Here is an 18,499-nt window from a genome sequence, read left to right on the forward strand (position 1 = left end):
AATTGAAACTTTATTCTTGCCTTCAATTGCAGACTCTCAGTATTTGGCCCAATTGCTAATCTGCCTCATCTTGGTCTTGTATCCTGTTCTCTGGCTCTCTGCCTCTCTGCACGCTTGGTCCTATGTGGTTATGGAGAGGTGGAATACCTACAATCCCCAGCATTCTCTATGCTCTCATTTCTGGGTCCCAAGCCTGGGATTGCCTGCCAGCCATCACTCCCTCCTTATCATCATCTGGTCATTGACTGGATGGGAAATTTGAATTAAACATATATCAGTGACTGTGCCATTAAACTTGCCAGGAACATCACTTAACATCCCAGCCAGCTTCCTTAGTTATAATAAACCTTTACAACTTTCCACACTACCATAAATATACCCCCACTCCTTCACCCCAGTATTTCTACTAAAGAACTGGGAGGAAAATCAGAAGTATTAGAACTTCAAGCCTAGTCTGTGCCGAAACATTATTCCGCTAGTCCCATTGACCTGCATCTGGTCCATAACCCTCCAGACCGCTCCCATCTATGTACCTGTCCAATTTATTCTTAAAACTTAAGAGCGAGCCTGCATTTACCACGTCAGATGGCAGCTTGTTCCACACTCCCACTACTACATCACTAGCAAAGGAGAGAAGCTGTATTTTCATCTAATGTTATCAATGTGGGGGTTGGAATTTAAACTGCAAATCTTGACACATAAATAGCAAGTAGTTGGAAACGGAAAGTAAGATTGATGGGAAGCCTGCTTCTGTACGGGCTGCCAGATGGGTTTAGGTGACCTTCCTCAGTTCATTCTGTAGGTAGCTGCAAGATGCAGTTGTGGTTCACAGGAGGTGCAAGCAGTAAATACATAATGAAATGAATAGAGGGTGCTCAGGAAGACTGCTTTGTCCTGGACTATGTCAGGCTTCCTAACATTTCTAGCTTGGAGCACAGACTCCTTCGTTAGCTGAGAGACAGCAAATAGACTACTGTGCAGGAATCAGCAAGCAACCCCGTTTCCAACCTTAGGGAAAGACATTAAAGCAGCCAGTAAAGGTAGCTGTGTCTGCTGCCTGCAAGAATTGCCTTCAGGAATATCCTGGAGCTGAAATGTTTGCCTTTAGCAATGTAAACCACCTACCTTTGTGCTTCCTATGACTTAAGGCAGCTGGAGAATTTTCACATCCAATGCCAGCTGCGGTTCACTCTGGCTCCATTGGGCCATACACTGGTTCTGTTCATTACCAAGAAAGCATTTAACAGAGTTAGGTGGCTGCAAAAATTGACCAGGATTGAATTCTTTTTGAGAGGGAAAAAGGGTGTAATGGAAACAGACTGGTAAAGCATTTTTAAAATTATGAAGGTTGGATATGTAAAAATACCTTCTACTTGTGGATGATTACAAACTACATGATTACAAACTAAACATTGTAACTGCTGGAAACACACAGTAGATTAAGCAATGATTTTGGACAGAGAAATTTTTAGATCAATAACCTTTCATCAGAACCGATTTGCACATTGGCATATAAAGATGGTCACAGCAAAAGGATACGTGGGACAGAAATGCATGGAAGTCATTGACTGAGACAGACTAGATGATCAAATGACCCCTTTCCATTTTATGAATCAAATGGATTCTTGGTGCAGTGTGTGTCATAGCAGTGGAGAACTATGGCACAGAAACAGGCCCTTTGGCCCATCTAGTCTTTTCCAAAGTGTTCCGTCTATTTCTGTAGACCCACTCCCAGACTAGAGTCTCCATCCATATACTTATCTGTACTTCTCCTAAATGTTGCAATCAAACGCACATCTGCTGGCAGCTCATCCACACTCGCACCACCCTCTGAGGAAGAAGTTCTCCCTTAAATATTTCATTTTTCACCCTTAAACTATGACCTCTAGCTGTAGTTTCACCCAAACTTGGTGGAAAAAGCCTGTTTGCATTACCCTATCTATGCCCCTCATAATTTTATACACTTCTATTAAATCTTTCCTCATTCTCCTACACTCCAGGGAATAAAATCCTAACCTATTTATTCATTCCCTATAACTGAGGTCCTCAAGTCCTGGCAGCATCCTTGAAAATTTTCTCTGCACTCTTTCAATCTTATTTACTTCTTTCCTGTAGGTGGGTGACCAGAACTGCACACAAGACTTCAAATTACATCTCACTAACATCTTGTACAACTTCAACATAACATCCCAACTCCTGTACTCAGTACATTGAGTTATGAAGGCCAATGAGCCAAAAGCTCGCTTTACAATCCCATCTACCTGTGACGTCACTTTCAAGGAATTATAGATCTGTATTCCCAGGTCCCTCTGTTGTACCATACTCCGCCGTGTCCTACCGCTCACTATCCTGATTTGTCCTCCTAAGTTGCAATGCCTTACATTCCGGCTGCTCACCCTCCACCTTAAGAATGCTATGGACTCTATCCAAGGTGCCCCTGACACTAGTACCTGGGAGACAACTTCCAATCCAGGAATCTTATTCTCATCCCCTAGCCAATGAATCTTCTGTAACTGCTGCTTACCTCTTCTCACCCCTTTCCTCCTGAATCTCAGTGTCCGAATTAGTGCAAGAGATTTTTCTGCTGTGGCTTTCCTCTGCCAGGTGTCCTCCCAATAGCATCCAAAACAATATATTTATCTTTCATGGTATTATACTTGAGGGCACAACCTGAAAACGGCCTAATTCTGCTGCTATTCAGGAGAACAGCCAAAGGTGTATCCTGCACGGGCTGCCCACCTGCTTTCCCTCTGCTGACAGTCACCCAGTTTCTTGTGTCCTGCACTTTGGGTGTAACTACCTCCCTGTATTTCCTGTCAATCAACCCCTCCATCTCCCAAATGAACTAATCGTTATCCAGCTCTATCTCCACTGCTGTAACAGTCTATAAGAATCTGCAGCTGGATGCACTTATATGAAGGTATTATCATCACAGACACTGGAGGTTTCCCTGTCTTCCCGCATCCCGCAAGATGCCCTGACTATCATTCCCACTGCTCTAACAGTGAAATAAGAAAGAAGCTTGCCTCTGCCTCTCCTCACTGAAGCCTCTTGAACCAAAGCTTCAAGCTCTCCATTCTAACCCTGGTCTACATACAATGACTGCTCCATTTAAACCTTACTGTTTTTTTTAATTGACCTTCACAAGTTCCTAATAATTCGAATGACCTCAAGCTCTGCAGAAGGACCTGACAACCCTTGCCCACTTTTTACATCTGGTGCTAAAATCCATAAGCAGAAGCTTATGTGATCTCAAGTTCTGCAGAGAAGATTATGGCAACTATTTTTAACACCTCTCCCAATTTTTAATGGTATTGTTAATGGACACCCAATTCTAAGTTAATTTATTATCAAAGTATGTATACATTGTACAAACTTAGGATTCATCCCCTAACAGGTAGCTATGAAACCCAAAAGAACCTGTATGTGCTTTTTTCTCTGAACATTGGGTGTTTGACAGTCCTTCATATTTATCTAAATATATAATATTTTAGACTCTCAGTTCAGCACAGAGCTAAGTCATGGAGCAGTGATCTGAACTGGTCTGTTCCTCACCTCTGGTCCTGACACCCTGATCTTTTCAAACGGTCCTGGTGCTTAAATCAATGTCCAAACATCAGGTTCAATCACCTTTACGCTCTGAGGCCGAGACCCCCCACCTCAATTCAGCCCTGTGCTTGAGTCTCTGTCCAAACATCGAGTTCAGTCGAATCGGTATGCTAAAGCACCTCGCTACCTCGAGTCAGCTCATAACTGAGCTTGCAGGTTCAGCACGACGCTTAAAACAATCAAACCTCAAGTCTTCCTCACTCTCAGCGACAGGCCCACTGTCTCACTCAGTTCTGCCACATCAAACTGCCTCCAAGTCCAAAGGGATGGTACCGACTATCGCTTACCATGGTTGTTTGCCAGAAAAAGAGTGATTAACAAAGTATTTAGTTTTTTACCTTGTTTCATCGGCCACCAGCCAGAAGTCACTGAGATTCACCAGCGACATCTTAAACTGGAAACCACTATCACTATCACTCCTTGGCCATACAAATCAAAATTACTTCCATTGTAATGGTTCTAAGTTCTTTCAGTCATCTCTACAAAACCTCTATAAAATTCTCACCTCCACTTCACGTCTTACAGTACTGACAACTGCTTTCAGTTGAAAGGGCAGAAGTATGTGCCCCAGAATAATTCAGTTTCCAATTCTGCAGCATTTGGCGTTTGGTTAATGAGCTGCATGTGGACAGCAATATGTTGACATGCCTGTGTGTTTTTCTTCGTTATGGAGGAATGAAAGATGATGTCAGCATCAGTCGGGGCTGAGAATTGACCCAATCCAGGACTCACTGGGTCACCATGACATTGGACTCATCATCTTCATTTGACAGTGCTACAGGCTAGGCCGCAAAGCCTTATTCCAAGGAACAGAAAATCAATCGTATTGATATTGCTCTGGTGCATTACCTGCTTGTGGTTAGAGTGAATTGAAGCAGTTTATTGATGTACAATTCTGTTAGTAAAATTGCATTCTTTTTTTTATCTTGCACTTTCACAGCAGTCTGTACCAGTCCGCGACAATTCAATTTGCTGGTCTATCCGGTTGTTCATTTTTTGTTTGTGTGGTAGGTCCTTTGCATTCAACCAGCTCCGTCCACAAAACTAGGCCAAGGATCATCTGATGAATGAAAAGATGTTTGGATCAATAACCCACAGCGGGACTCTCGAACATATTTCTGCTGGAATACAGCCAATTGTTTGTTGCTCCAGATTTCAGCATCTGCAGTCTCCTGCATCTCAACAGGCAGCACACATTGTTTAATCATCTCTCCTTTCATACAACATTCTTGCCACCAACTTTGAAGAAAAGCTGTTACCAAATGCCCCTCCCCTTTTCTGATGCTAGTTGCTTTCAGCCAGCAGTTCAGGGAGATCCATAGAACCACAGGACATTACAGCACAGAAACAGGCCTTTTGGTCCTTCTTGGCTGTGCCGAACCATTTTTCTGCCTAGTCCCACTGACCTGCACCTGGACCATATCCCCCCATACACCTCTCATCCATGTAACTGTCTAAGTTTTTCTTAGATGTTAAAAGTGAGCCCGCATTTACCACTTCATCTGGCAGCTCATTCCACACTCCCACCACTCTCTGTGTGAAGAAGCCCCCCCCAATGTTCCCTTTAAACTTTCTCCCCTTCACCCTTAACCCATGTCCTCTGGTTTTTTTCTCCCCTAGCCTCAGTGGAAAAAGCCTGCTTCCATTCATTCTGTCTATACCCATCATAATTTTATATACCTCCATCAAATCTCCCCTCATTCTACTACGCTCCAGGGAATAAAGTCCTAACCTATTTAACCTTTCTGTGTAACTCAGTTTCTCAAGTCCTAGCAACATCCTTTAAACCTTCTCTGCACTCTTTCAACCTTATTAATATCCTTCCTGTAATTTGGTGACCAAAACTGTACACAATACTCCAAATTTGGCCTCACCAATGCCTTATACAACCTCACCATAACATTCCAGCTTGTATACTCAATACTTTGATTAATAAAGGCCAATGTACCAAAAGCTCTCTTTACAAACCTATCTACCTGTGACGGCACTTAGCACATAGCAACAGTGATGTCATCAAGAAAGTCGAGTGGTCGATCTCATTAAAGAATTCTGGAAGACCGCAAGCCAGGAAGGACGGAATACAGTAGAGTGCAGGAACAGGCTACCCAGCCCACAATAATGTGCCAAACTAGCTAAAAAGCAAATCAAACATACCATAACACTAATCCTTCCCTAGCTACACAATGTCCATATCACTCCATCTTCCATATATCCATGTGCCTATTCACATGTCCTTTAAAAGCCTCTAACGTATTTGTCTCTACCACCATACCAGGCAGTGCATTCCAGTCATCTACGACTCTGCCCCTCACATCCCCCTTGAACCCACCCCGTCTCTCCTTCTATGCTTGCCCTCTAGTATTAGACATTTCAACCCTGGGAAACAGATACTCTGTCCATTCTATCTCTGCCTCTCATAATCTTGTAAACTTCTGTCAGACCTCCTCCCAGCCTCTGATGCTCCAGAGAAAACAGCCCAGGTTTATCAGGTCTCTTGTGATAGCACATGCCCTCTCAGCCAGGCAACATGCTGGTGAACCTCTTCTGCACCCTCTCCAAAGCCTCAGTATCTTCCCGGTCATGGGGCAACCAGAGCTGTAGACAATACTTCAGATGTGGCCTAACCAGAGTTTATAAAGTCTTTTTAACTCAGTGCCTTGACTAATAAAAGTAAGCATTCTATAAGCTGCCTTAACCACCTTATCAACTTGTGCTATGAAGTTGGATCCCAAGATGTCTCTGCTTAACAGCACAGTTCAGGTCCTCGCCTTTAACAGTGTACAGTCCCCTTGCATTTGCCCTACTGAGGTGCAACACCTCACATTTATCTGGATTAAACTCCATCTTCCATTTCTCAGCATATATCTGCAACTGACCTATACCATGCTGTTTTCTTTGCTAGTCTTATACATTACCCACAACTCCACCAACCTTGCTATGATCTGCAAATTAACTAACCCACCCATCTACCTTTTCATCCAGGTCACTTATACACATTACAGCAGAGGTCCCAGCACAGATCCCTGTGGAACTCCATTAATTACAGAGCTCCAATTTGAACATAGAACATAGAATAGTACAGCACATTATAGGCCCTTCGGCCCACAATGTTGTGCCGACCCTCAAACCCTGCCTCCCATATAACCCCCCATCTTAAATTCCTCCATATACCTGTCTAGTAGTCTCTTAAATTTCACTAGTGTATCTGCCTCCACCACTGACTCAGGCAGTGCATTCCATGCACCAACCACTCTCTGAGCCAAAAAACTTCCTCTAATATCCCCCTTGAACTTCCCACTCCTTACCTTAAAGCCATGTCCTCTTGTATTGAGCAGTGGTGCCCTGGGGAAGAGGCACTGGCTATCCACTCTATCTATTCCACTTATTATCTTGTACACCTCTATCATGTCTCCTTTCATCCTCCTCTCCAAAGAGTAAAGCCCTAGCTCCCTTAATCTCTGATCATAATGCATACTCTCTAATCCAGGCAGCATCCTGATAAATCTCCTCTGTACCCTTTCCAATGCTTCCACATCCTTCCTATAGTGAGGCGACCAGAACTGAACACAGTACTCCAAGTGTGGCCTAACCAGAGTTTTTTAGAGCTGCATCATTACCCCGCAACTCCTAAACTCTATCCCTCAACTTATGAAAGCTAACACCCCGTAAGCTTTCTTAACTACCCTATCTACCTGAGGCAACTTTCAGGGATCTGTGGACATGTACCCCAAGATTCCTCTGCTCCTCCACACTACCAAGTATCCTGCCATTTACTTTGTACTCTGCCTTGGAGTTTGTCGTTCCAAGGTGTACCACCTCACACTTCTCCGGGTTGAACTCCACCTGCCACTTCTTAGCCCACTTCTGCAACCTATCAATGTCTCTCTGCAATCTTCGCCAATCCTCTACACTATCTACAACACCACCAACCTTTGTGTCATCTGCAAACTTGCCAACCCACCCTTCTACCCCCACATCCAGGTCATTAATAAAAATCACGAAAAGTAGAGGTCCCAGAACAGACCCTTGTGGGACACCACTAGTCACAATCCTCCAATCTGAATGTACTCCCTCCACCACCACCCTCTGCCTTCTGCAGGCAAGCCAATTCTGAATCCACCTGGCCAAACTTCCCTGGATCCCATGCCTTCTGACTTTCTGAATAAGCCTACCATGTGGAACCTTGTCAAATGCCTTACTAAAATCCATATAGATCACATCCAATGCAGTACCCTCATGTATATGCCTGGTCACCTCCTCAAAGGACTCTGTCAGGCTTGTTAGACACGATCTGCCCTTCACAAAGCCATGCTGACTGTCCCTGATCAGACCATGATTCTCTAAGTGCCCATAGATCCTATCTCTAAGAATCTCTTCCAACAGCTTTCCCACCACAGACGTAAGGCTCACTGGTCTATAATTACCCGGACTATCCCTACTACCTTTTTTGAACAAGGGGACAACATTTGCCTCTCTCCGATCCTCCGGTACCATTCCCGTGGACAACAAGGACATAAAGATCCTAGCCAGAGGCTCAGCAATCTCTTCCCTCGCCTCGTGGAGCAGCCAGGGGAATATTCCGTCAGACCCCGGGGACTTATCTGTCCTAATGTGTTTTAACAACTCCAACACCTCCTCTCCCTTAATATCAACATGATTTGAATAAATCCCTTCAACCTCATCAATCTCTGTTGACACCTTGTCAAAAAACCTCAATCAAGTTGGAAGGCACGACCAGGCACACACAAAGCCGTGCCGGCTCTCCTTAATTAGGCCATGGGTTTCCAAATGCTCATATCCCTAAGAATTTTCTCCAGCAATTTCCCAACAACTGATGTGAGTCTCACCAGTCTATAGTTCCCAGGATTTTCCCTTGTTGTCTTCTTAAATAGAGGTACAACATTAGCTACTTGCCAGTCCTCTGGGACCTCGCCTGTGGCTAGGGTGGACATGATGATACAGATCAAGGGCCCAATAATCTTGTGTCTTGCCTCCTTCGATAACCTGGGCTAAATCCCATGAGGTCCTGGGAACTTATCCACCTTAATATTCATTAGGAAGTCCAACATTTCCTCTTACTAGTCCTCTAAACAGCTTAATGTATTTATACACTGATCTCCTGGTCCTCCATATCCTTTTCCTTGTTAAATACTGAAGCAAAGAACTCATTAACAATCTCACTCACATTCTCTGCATCCAAGTAAATGTTATCCCCTTTACCCTTGAGCCATCCCACCCTCTCCCTAGTTATCCTCTTATTCTTGATGTATGTATAGAATGACAGGATTTACCTTGATCCTACTCTCCTCTCCTGGTTTTCCTGATTCCCTTCTTCCATTATTTTCTGGCTTCTTTACACTACTTGTGTGTTTCATTTGATCCTGACTTCCAAAGCTTTACATACTTTTCCTTTTTTCTTCTTGACTAAATTGGTCACCTCTCTGGACATCCTGGGTTCTCTTATCTTTCCATCCCTGCCCTTCCTTCCTACCATACCTTTCCTGGACACTGTGCCATTGATCTTTAAACACCCTCCAAATGTCCGATGTGGACTTGCCAGAGAAAAGGTGTTGCAAATTAACTCTTCTTAGATCCTGCCTAATGCCCTTGTAATCTGCCTAGTCCATTTTAAAAACCCTCACACAAGGACCATACTTACCTTTACCTATAACTAACCTGAAAGATGAGGAGTTGTGTTCACTGTTCCCTAACTGTCCATCCAGTGAAAGGTCAGTCACCTGGCTAGGCTCATTACCCAACATCAGATCCAGTATGACCCCTCCTCTCCATGGACCATCCACATATTGATTTAAGAAACCTTCCTGGATCTATGTAACAAATTCAGTCCCATCTAAGTCCCTTGCACTAAGAAGGTCCCAGTTTACATTCAGGAAGTTGAAATCCCCCATGACAACAACCCTATTTTTTTTTTTTACACATTTCCTTAATCTGATTACATATCTGTTCCTCAAAGTCCCAGTCCTTCCCTTACTAATCTGGGCTCCAGTTTCCAGCGCCCTGCAAAACTAGTTTAAGCTCTCCCGAGTAGCATCTGTAAACCTCACAGCTGGAATATTGGTTCCCCTGCAGTTCAGGTGCAACCTGTCCCTATTGTACAGTTCACTGCTTCACCAGAAAAAGGTCCAACGATGCAAGAACCTGAAACCCTGTCCACTGAACCATCTCTGTAACCCCTCACTCATCAATGTGATCACCCCATTCCTACCTGCACTAGCCCATGGCACAGGGAGTAATCTGGAGATTATAATCTCTGAGCTCCTTCATTTCAGCCTCTTTCCTAACTCTACATGTTCACTACATAGGAACTCTTCCCTTTTTCTGTCTATGCCACAGGTGGCAGTATGCACTTGGTTGTTTCCCCCCCCCCCTTGAGAATATCCTGCAGTCGCAGATACTCTGGCAGCCAAAAGGCAACACACCATCCTGGTGTCCCTTTTGTGGCCACAGAAGGTCCTTTCTGTCCCACTAACTATCAAGTCCCCTATAACTACCACACTGCCTGATATTACCCTTTGCCATGGAGACTCCGAGCCAGCCACAGTCCCTCAGGTCTGGCTGCTGCTGCTATGATCTGCCCAGCAGTACCCAAAGGGGTATAGTCGTCTTAACTTTATTGGATATTGCTTAATTTTTAACAAATGTTTTCTACATGTATGATATGGATATTTAGGGGTATAATGTTAAGGTGATTGAAGGAAATATAGGAGGGATGTTAGAGATTTTTTACACAGACCGTGGTGGGTGCATAGAATGCCTTTCCAGGGGTGGTGGTACAAGCAGATATGTTAGGGGCATGTAAGAGACTCTTAGATAGGCACATGAGTGATAGAAAAATGGAGAGCTATATAGGAGGGAAGGGTTAGATTGATCTCAGAATGAGTTAAAAGGTCAGCACAGCATTGTGGGCCGAAGGGCCTGTTCTGTGCTGTAATGCTCTATATTTTGTATTCAAATAAATATTGTGCCACAGGTATGATTGAGGTAGAAGTAGGAATATTACAGTCCTCTTTGAAGGGCAAGTATTTCACACAAGTATGGTCAGTCGAAGGAATCAACTTCCAGAGGAAGTGGATGAGGCAGGTACAGTTAACAACATTTAAAAGGCACTTACACCAATTAAGGAAGTTTTAGTGGGATGTGAGCCAAGTATAGGCAAATGGGAATCTCAGTTAGCATGGTACTGTTGGGCCAAAAGGCTTGTCTGCAAACTGTATGACTCTATTATAAACTCTTCAAAAGAAAATGCAGAATTTGATAGGTAAGAAATGTTTAACAGTGAGAATGACAAACCACTTACAAAAGAGTTTTTTTTAGTTTAGTAAGTTTACAACTCCATTTAAAAACTCAATTAGATATCATACAGAAAACTCTAACATTTTCAGGGTATTTTGCCAAAAAAAGGAAGCAATTTTGTGAATTCAAAAGAGTTGAATAATTTACTTCTATTCTATTGAAGGTCACAAACCGGTGCAGCAGAAAACATGCACAGAAGTCTGTGAGTTGTTTTTTTTTCCTGTTGTGTGCTGTAATGACAGTGAATGCCAATGTTTTGCAATCAATATAGTGAAAATGAAATCAGGCCATCGTCGTCAGATGTGACATGTTAATTGTTTAATTCGTTCACCAATTTAGTGGTGATTGTTTGCCATGTGTTATTTAAGTATGTAGGCCAGATAAATAATGGGCTGAAGGGCCTGTTCCTGTGCTGTACCGTCCTATGTTTATGTAGTGGCTGATTTTGATGGGTCTTGTAACACAGTTACATGGCCACTAATAAATTCCAAAACGTATATTGTGATGTTTACCCACCATTGCACAATGCAACTGTAATCTTTCAAAATTCATGATGACACAGGGGGATGTGTACTTTAGTTCTTCCCGTCTCTGTCATGAAAAATGTAAATCTACAGATTGGCTGCTTATTGTGAACTGAAGGACACTCACAGCTGTACCAGGTTTTTAATAAATTGTTGGCATTTGAGCTTCCATAAACTTATGCGCCAGGTCTCATTATTTTTTTGGCTTCCAGCATGGTTTAATACAGCTAATGGGTTTCCCAATGTGATTCATCTGAACACTGTGAAAGTGAAGTACTTGTGGGCAAATGTCAGAGGATTTAGTTGGCTTAGAGATGCTTTAGAATGCTTCCAACAGTGTCTGCGCACCTGCAGAAAGAGGTGACTTTCCAAAGGCTCCTTTTCCTGATGGAATCTGGGGCAGCCAATTTATACTGTATACGAAAAATTGACTAACCACACTAACATATGATTCATTAAAGCAGCAGTCGCTGTGTTATAGCCCATAAATTTAACTGGGCAGCACATTTTTTTAAGATGCTAAGTGGCCTATTAAATTTCTCAAAATGATGGGCAGGAACTATCAAGCCCGAATTGGGACTCCAGCCTTATCTGGAAAAGCAACAAACACAATTGTTTAGACCTTTGCCTGTTGCAAATAAATAAGCTAATGCTTCCTCGAGGCCACATCGTCAGGAATTGCTGTTATTAAAATAAGCTTCTGGCAGTTTGCGTGCGTGCTAGGAAACCAGATCTGGAAACTGCCTGCAGTCTATATGTTGCCAGAAGGAAAAGAAACATGTTGACCCTGCTCCTAAGCATATGGGCTAGTTTTCTGTTTCAGTCACTGGTGCATTGAAATCTTCATGGTCCCACTTCCAAACCAAGCAGCCAACTCCAGTCACCGCCCCCTCCTCAACTATCCATCATTCCACTTTCACCACCACTCTCTGGCATCCCTGTTATAAGTGATCAATCAATTCCAATCAATGATCAATCTATTCCAATCACCTAAAATGAACATCTGGGTTCCAGAGACGATGAGAAAGTTTGGCAATCAGAAAACCTCAAGCTAGTGCAGTAGAGAATTTCATCAACCAGAGTTTAAGATATTATTTAAACTGTAAAAAAAGGTAACTTGCAAAGCAAATAAACTCCATATTTTGCTGTTTACAAAGTTATCAATATTGTCCCTCTGCTGCTAAGCCTAGAATTTATTCAGTGCATTGTGAATGGCATGGACGTAAGATTCTGAATACATGTCCATAATGACTTCTCAGTTAGCTTCAGTTACAAAACTGCAAGTCATCTGTCCTCCAAATATTTTGGATGCAGTCTGGTGGGGAGAAAGCAATTATTCAATGTCATGGTTAAGCAAATCAAAGAAAGATCACTGATTATTTTGCGTGAAATGTTAACTCTATTTCTCTCTCTCCAGGCAAGGCATGACTTATTGATTGTTTCCAGCACTTTCTGTTTTTACTTAAGATCTCTGGTATATTCACTAAAGTTATCGAATTTGGTTGTTGCTGATTCTGGAAACTTGCTATACCTGAAGTGGCCACTATGTTTGTCTTACAATGACTGTATTAAGTCCTGAATTACACATGAAACACAGGAAGGATAAGCTCTTATTTTAATGTTCGATGTAATAATTAACATAATGTTTTACATGCACACATCAATTATTATTTTATATAAATATGGAAACTTTTTTCTGCTTTAAGGTTTTATGTACAGAGAGCGAAAGGATGAGCTTCAAAACTCCAAATGTTATGCTTATTTTAAATGGATTCCCATAAATAGTTTCCGACTATTTGCATTCAATCCTGACAAAATTCAATCAAAAGGAACCTTGTACTGAGGGAGAATACTTATTGTTATATAGTACAATTTGTTTATCAGCAAAGGAGGAGCTGCATGCAAACAGTGCTTAAAAAGATAAGCCAAGATTGCCAATTTGTCTCCAAAATCATTCTCAGGGGAACTTCTTCAACTGTGCACATATTCATCTCCACACCTGTCAGTAACTAGCTATGTACCACAATGCCTAAACCATTTCTCCCCACCTCCCCCCCGCAAACAGATTTACTGCTTAGAGTAGCTAAAGGTATTGGAGTTGAGAGCTCAGTGAGAGTAGTGAGAAACAGGAGCTGTCTTGGATGGGATGCTACATTGAAATAAGTACCCTGGCTATGGTAAACAAATCTAATAACCTACCAAAGGTACCAATTATTTTTATTAATTTCTCTTCTTTTTCTTTCAGGTCATTTTCTGTTCCTCAACACCAGAGAGACACAGACAACCGACTTCAATGAGTTGAGAAGTATGATTTTTCCATCTCCTATTAGGAATGCTCCCTGTGAGGCAAGTACACTGCTTCTATTTTACTTGAAATTTTAAAATGGAAGAATCACCCTAACCAATTCTATTTCCATTATTTTCACATTGGAATCCATAATTAGTCACTTTTTTGGCGAAGTATCTAATGAATGTAGTCTTCTTGTTAAGCTGTCAGAAGAATCTTTAATGTCAGAAATTTCAGTAGTTTAGCCATTACAGCAGTTTTCAGCCAGGTATTTGGTACATAATATGAGGAGGAGGGGAGGGAACGTCGACTCAGACCATGAGAGGCCTGTGTCGGGCATTTTCATACCTTATAAGGCGCAGATTGAAAGTCTGTGTGGGGTGCCACTCCTCGCCCAGACTAGAGCAATGTGTGATTAAGTGCCTTGCTCAAGGGCACAAGCACGTTGTCACGGCTGAGGCTCGAACTAGGGACCTTGAGATAAATAGACAAACGCCTTAACCACTTGGCCATGTGCCCAACACTAATATGAAGCTTCTGTTAAAGTATTATAAAGTTCAGGATTTGAATATGTGCAGTGCAGTTGAATAGAAACATAGAAATCTACAGCACATTTCAGGCCCTTCGGCCCACAATATTGTGCCGACCATGTAACCTACTCCAGAAACCCTAGAATTTCCTTACCGCATAGCCCCCTATTCTTCTAAGCTCCATGTACCTATCTAAAAGTCTCTTAAAAGACTCTATTGTATCTGCCTCTACCACCTTCGCTGGCAGTGCATTCTATGCACCCAATACTCTCTGTGTGGAAAAACTTACCTCTGATGTGTCCCTCTTGCACCTACTTCTGAGCACCTTAAAACTGTGCCCCCTCATGTTAGCCATTTTCAGCCCTGGGAAAAAAGCCTCTGACTATCCACCCAATCAATGCTTCCCATCGTCTTATACACCTCTATCAGGTCACCTCTCATCCTCCGTCACTCCAAGGAGAAAAGGCCAAGTTCACTCAACATATTCTCTTAAGGCAAGCTCCCCAATCCAGGCAACAACCTTGTAATTCTCCTCTGCACTCTCTCTACAGTATGGTTGTGTAAGTGGGGCTCTCATTCCTAACTGTTCTCTTTCTTTGCATACCTGATCAATCCAGCAGACATCATGTGGAAATAAAACATATTCCAACTTTTTTTTTATTTTGTTGGTCTTGGATTAAATTATAGTTCAGTATGTTTGCACTATCTTCACTATATTGCATGTTGGGTATATCTGGGAACTGGTCATCCATCCAAGAAGTACTCCTCAAGACTTCATTGATATTCTGTACCTAATAAAGTGCCAACTGTGTGTATGTTTGTGGTCTCCTACTGCTGTAGCCCATCCACTTCATGTTTTGACGTTTTATGTATTCCAAAATGTTCTTCTACACACAACTGTTGTAATGCATGATTATTAGTCACTGTCGACTTCCTGTCAGCTTGAAGCAATCTAGCCATTCTCCTCCGACATCTCTCGTTAACAAGGTGTTTTCACCCACAGAACTGCCACTCACTGCATGTTTTCTTTAGGTTTTTTTGTACCATTCTCTATAAAGTTTCCTTATTATTGATATAAGGCTCACAGGCTCAACACAAGAGGCTGCAGACGCTGTAAACCTTGAGCAACGCAAACGCAATGCTGAGGGAACTCTAAGTCAGGCGGCATCTATGTAGGGGAATAAACAGTCGACGTTTCTGGCCGAGACCTTTCATCAGAATCGGGTTTATTATCACCAGCATGTGACGTGAAATTTGTTCACTTAGTAGCAGCAGTTCAATGCAATACATAATCTGGCAGAAAAAAAAATAATAAATAATATAAAAAAAATATAAGTATATCAATTACATATATTGAATAGATTTTTTAAATGTGCAAAACAGAAAAACTGTATATTTAACAAAAAAGTGAGGTAGTGTCCAAAGATTCAATGCCCATTTAGGAATCGGATGGCAGAGGGGAAGAAGCTGTTCCTGAATCGCTGAGTGTGTGCCTTCAGGCTTCTGTACCTCCTACCTGACGGTAACAATGAGAAAAGAGCAGGCCCTGGGTACTGGAGGTCCTTAATGATGGACGCTGCCTTTCTGAGACACCACTGCCTAAAGATGTCCTGGGTAATTTGTAGGCTAGTACCCAAGATGGAGCTGACTAGATTGACAACTTTCTGCAGCTTCTTTAGGTCCTGTGCAGTAGCCCCTCCATACCAGACAATCATGCAGCCTGTCAGAATGCTCTCTATGCTATAACTACAGAAGTTTTTGAATGCATTTGTTGGCATGCCAAATCTCTTCAAATTCCTAAAAAAAGTATAGCCGCTGTCTTGCCTTCTTTATAACTACATCAATATGTTGGGACCAGGTTAGATCCTCAGAGACCTTGACGCCCAGGAACTTGAAACTGCTCACTCTCTCCACTTCTAATCCTTCTATGAGGATTGGTATGTGTTCCTTCGTCTTCCTGTGTATATAGAGAGTAGAGCAGTGGGCTAAGCATGCACCCCTGAGGTGCGCCAGCATTGATCGTCAGCGAGTAGGATACGTTATCACCAATCTGCACAGATTGTGGTCTTCTGGTTAGGAATTCGAGGATCCAATTGCAGAGGGAGGTACAGAGGCCCAGGTCTGCAACTTCTGAATCAGGATTGTGGGAATGATGGTATTAAATGCTGAGCTATGGTCAATGAACAGCATCCTGACGTAGGTGTTTGTGTTGTCCAGGTGGTCTAAAGCCATGTGGCGAGCCATTGAGATTGCTTCTGCCATTGACATATTGTGGTGATAGGCAAATTGTGGTGGGTCCAGGTCCTTGCTGAGGCAAGAGTTCAGTCTGGTCATGACCAACCTCTTAAAGCATTTCATAGTCATAGTCATACTTTATTGATCCCGGGGGAAATTCCCTGTCACTGACATCACTGTTGATGTGAGTGCTACCGGGTGATGGTCATTAAGGCAGCTCACTTTATTCTTCTTAGGCACCGGTATAATTGTTGCCATTTTGAAGCGTGGGATCTTCTTCCCATTGCAGTGAGAGATTGAACCTTTGACTGTTTATTTCACTCCATAGGTGCAGCCTGACATGTTGATTTCCTCCAGCATTTTGAGCATGTTGTTGAAGCCTGTAATTTCTTGACTTATCCTTATCACTGTTGTTGAATGTGTGAACAATGTTATCCACCTTCGGGTATTCTGATACCCCACCCATAGCTAAAGATGATGCACACATCACCAGTAGAACCCCAGCTATCTCATCCCTTGTTTGCCATAACATGCTGGGATAGATTCAGCAAGCCCTAGGGATCTGTCACGTCCATTAAAATTCCTAGTCCTTCCTCTCTCCTGATACACACGTGTTCCAGACTATCAGTGTACATCTCCCCTAACTCTTCATCATTCCCCTCCTTCTCTCTGGTGAATATTGATGCAAAGTATTTATTCAGGGCATCACACGTTCACGGGCTCCACTCGGTGACTTCATTTATGGTCCCTCAGGTGAACTGCTCTTTCTTTGGCTACCCTCTTGCTTCTAACATGTTGGTAATAGGTTTTCAAGTTCCCTTTAGTTCTGTTGGCCAGACTACTTCATATCCCTTTTTTGCTCTCCTAACCTTTTTCTTAAGATCTCTCCCACATTCTCTGTAAGCCTCAATGGATTCGGTTGATAACAATAAGCTTTTTATTTTTCATGAAAATACCTTCTATTTCCCTTGTTAACCAAAGTTTGCTAATCCTGCCGTCTTTGCTTCTTATCCTTAGAGGGATGTGCTAACTCTTACTATTTCACTACTAAATGCCTCTGACTTATCAAATGTTGTTTTTCTTCCAGCAGCTGGTCCCAATCTACTTTTAGCAGTTCTGTCTTGTACTATTAAAGTCAGTCCTTCTCTAATTTAAAACCTTAACTCTCAGTCTAACTATATTCTTTCCCATGGCGACTTTAAAACTTACAGATTTATCTTCACTGGTCACAAAGGATTCCTCCACAGACACGTCCACCACTTGCCCATCATCATTCCCAAAAGCAAGTTTGAGTATAGCCCCTTGCCTAGTAGAACTCTCTGCATATTACATTTCACAAATTCTACCCTAGCTTAGCCCTTATACTTCGACAATTTCAGTCAAAAACGGGAAATTAAAATCATACACTGCTCTAATTTGCCCGTTCCTCAAGGGCACCCTCTCTGAGTACGGCTGAAATGCTCTCTCTGATCATTAATGCAACTCCTCCTCCCATTGTGAAATCTCCTTCTGCCTTGCCTGAAATTGCGATACCCAGGAGCCATGAGCTGCCATTCCTGCTCTTCCCATATTTCCGCGATTGCACAATACCACAATCTCATGTTCCCAGCTCATCCGTCTTACCTGCAAAGTCTCCCCTACATTAAAGTAAATGCAGTTAAGTCCCTTATTCTTGGGCCATCTATCTCCGCCCACTAGATTACCTTGCTCCATTTATTACCTATGCTTTTCTCTCAGGTTGGGACCCAGCCCTTGCATCATTCCTTTAAACCAACCTGAGCAGCACTGGAAAAGCTCCTTGCCAGGATATTGGTCTCCTCCAGTTTACGCACAAGCTGTCTGTGGTAAACCATATGCGGAACTATAATATAATCAAATTTCTCCAAAAAAAATTCCATGCATTTAATCTCACACCTTGTTTGCAGAAAAAGATCTTGAACAAAAGGAGTATTGCACAAGTCCATACTTTACACTCAGTGCCCGCTGTACATAATAAAATA

The sequence above is a fragment of the Mobula birostris genome, chromosome 8 (genome assembly GCF_030028105.1).
Source record: "Mobula birostris isolate sMobBir1 chromosome 8, sMobBir1.hap1, whole genome shotgun sequence".
Taxonomy (NCBI): domain Eukaryota; kingdom Metazoa; phylum Chordata; class Chondrichthyes; order Myliobatiformes; family Myliobatidae; genus Mobula; species Mobula birostris.